The sequence below is a fragment of the Triticum dicoccoides genome, unplaced genomic scaffold (genome assembly GCF_002162155.2).
Source record: "Triticum dicoccoides isolate Atlit2015 ecotype Zavitan unplaced genomic scaffold, WEW_v2.0 scaffold77359, whole genome shotgun sequence".
In the NCBI taxonomy this organism is placed as follows: domain Eukaryota; kingdom Viridiplantae; phylum Streptophyta; class Magnoliopsida; order Poales; family Poaceae; genus Triticum; species Triticum dicoccoides.
Window position 1 is genome coordinate 1 of NW_021298841.1, and position 2,482 is coordinate 2,482.

At 43.9% G+C, this 2,482-nt stretch overlaps 1 pseudogene; it reads right to left on the reverse strand.

The window, feature by feature from the left end:
• Positions 1–18: 18 nt before the first annotated feature.
• Positions 19–2,475, reverse strand: LOC119347855 (annotated as a pseudogene).
• Positions 2,476–2,482: the final 7 nt, after the last annotated feature.

Here is a 2,482-nt window from a genome sequence, read left to right on the forward strand (position 1 = left end):
TTCCAGAAGGTCTTCAACTCCAGAAATTGACAATCCTTCAGTGGAGCACAGAACGATTTTCTCCAGTTTATGTGCTCCACCTCCAAAGTTGAGGACAGTTATGTTGGAACCCTCAATAAGAAAGCACTTGAGATTTTCGAATTCATCCTCGATGAAGTTGAGGTTGCTATCAATGTATGCGTTGTCTCGGAGCCTGAGACATATTAATTTGGGCAGCTTGGCAAGGACATTCAGATCAGCCTGACTCAGCCGGGTACCAGATAGAGTTACCTTACCAAGTTGTAGTTGGCCATTATCTCTGGTCGACAACCGAATAAGTTGCACCGTTTGTGTGGTTCCGGTAATGCTTAGGCTCTCAAGAAGCTTGGGAGTGTTTTTATAGTGTTCAAGAACATAGGGTGTGAAATCTTTGCTGCCCTCTGTACTGGAAAGAGTAATTGACAGAGACTTGAGGCACTCATGCAGATCACTGATAGCTCGAAGAAAATTTCTGAGGTGTGGCTCCTTGTTTTCAATAACCACACCAAGCTTCCTCAGCTGCCACAACTTTCCAATATCTTTCAAATCTTGTCTGGTCCGTCCCTTGACATTGGACAATACCTCCATGTTTATCATTTTTTCGACCTTATCAGGAATCACAACACTAGATAGTTCAGTACTACTTGCCCCTGAACTCAAAACAATGCGACCAGCCAACAAACGCTTCAACTTCAGGAGTAAGACATTTACTGTTGCATATGGAGGCACATTGGTCTCTCTGATATCCAATACTTCCAGCTCACGGAGGTTGTTGATTTCAGTGGGTAGCTGGGTAACATCTGTTCTCCTTAGGCTCAGATACTTGAGCAGTAACATCTTGCTACATATGTCCATGAGGTAGCTTTGGTTCTTCCCTGCAAAGCATTGGCAACCTTCAAGATCTAGCACCTTGATCAGGGATACTCAAGATGATTCTTCATAGAGCTTTTCAAAGAATCTGTCTATTTTATCTGAACCACGGAATCGAAGGTCATTGAAAATGGAGAAGCAGAGAGCCAAGTGATGTGACAGGCGTGTTTCCACAATGTGCCGTTTTCTTGCGATCCTGGTAATGAATGCATGAACTAGATCGCCAATCACACAGCTCTTTATCTTTCCTGTAGCACCAATATCAGCTGGATAAATAAGCCACCGATTGACGAGCACATCAAAACATCGATTGGCATGACGCACAGAACTGGCCCAGTCTTCCTTGGTAATCAGCCCTTCTACAACCCAACGTCCTATTAAGGTTGACCGCCTGATGGGTTGTCGCCGAGGGAAAATAGCTAGGTACAGCAAGCAGGACTTGTATTCATTAGGTAGATCACTATAACAGAACTTGAACATCTTTTTAGCAACGTTGTCCAATGAGTTGTCTGGAAGCTGCTGCAGAGTGCTGTCCAATTTGCTTAGCTCTTCCTTGCTCCTCTTGGGGTTGGCGTTCAAAGAATGAACGAAGATCTTCATGCAGAATTCATATTTCTTACACTTCTCCAAGATGTCAAGAAGAATCTGGGTGCTATCTTGTTTCATATGTTGATTTGTAAGCTCGAGTGCAATATCACGGTAGAGGCAAATAACAGAATAATCTATAGGCTCCTGAGGCGGGCAACAGTATTCTTTGGCTTCATCTCTGTTTTCTTCGAAGGTCAACATCAGTGCACCGGCTATGCAACCAAGCATGCTGAAAGCATTTTTTGTCTCCTCCCGTCCGAATACCCAGTCATTATCTAGTTTGAGTATAACCAGGATCTGATGGTGTCTCTCCAAAAAGTTACTGAATCTATCCATGATCCCTTTGATAACCAAAAGCTGCTGTTCAATCTTCCAATGGATTTCTTCGATCTTCTGTATGGTTTCTTCAATAAGAAAATCCGGGATACAATCCTGGCTTTGTTTACCATCAGATATATCTAGTTTGCTGATGGAGTTGTCTTCCTGCACCTCCTGCATTATTTTGCGGATTATTTCTTTGAATGGCTCCTCAACCAATATACTAGTGCCTGTTGGGGTGGCTTGCTTTGAGTCTTGCTCCCGGTTCACCGGCCGAGGGAACACCTCCAGTAGAATGTCTGCATAATGGCCTTCCTCGAGACGAATTTGCTTTGGGGATGCTTGTTCTTCCATGTCCTCTTCAGGCTTCAGTTTTTCCTCTTCTTCCATATGCTCTTTAGGCCTTAGTTTGTCATCTTCTTCCATGTGCTCTTTAGGCCTCGATTTTTCATCTGCATCTTTTTCCATATGACCTTTAAGCTTCTTGGCTGTTTCCTTGATGATATCATCGTGTGTATGTGTGGCCTTCTTCCTCTCTGAACGTGTGGGTTCCTTCTTTTCTGAACGTGTGGCTTTCTTATTTTCTTGGCTTTGCTTGGTAGCAGGCGCACCATTAGCTTCCATGGGATTGAGCTGCCACAAGGCTTGGAGGAGTACGCCTAAGGGTTCATCTTTAACAGACTCCAGC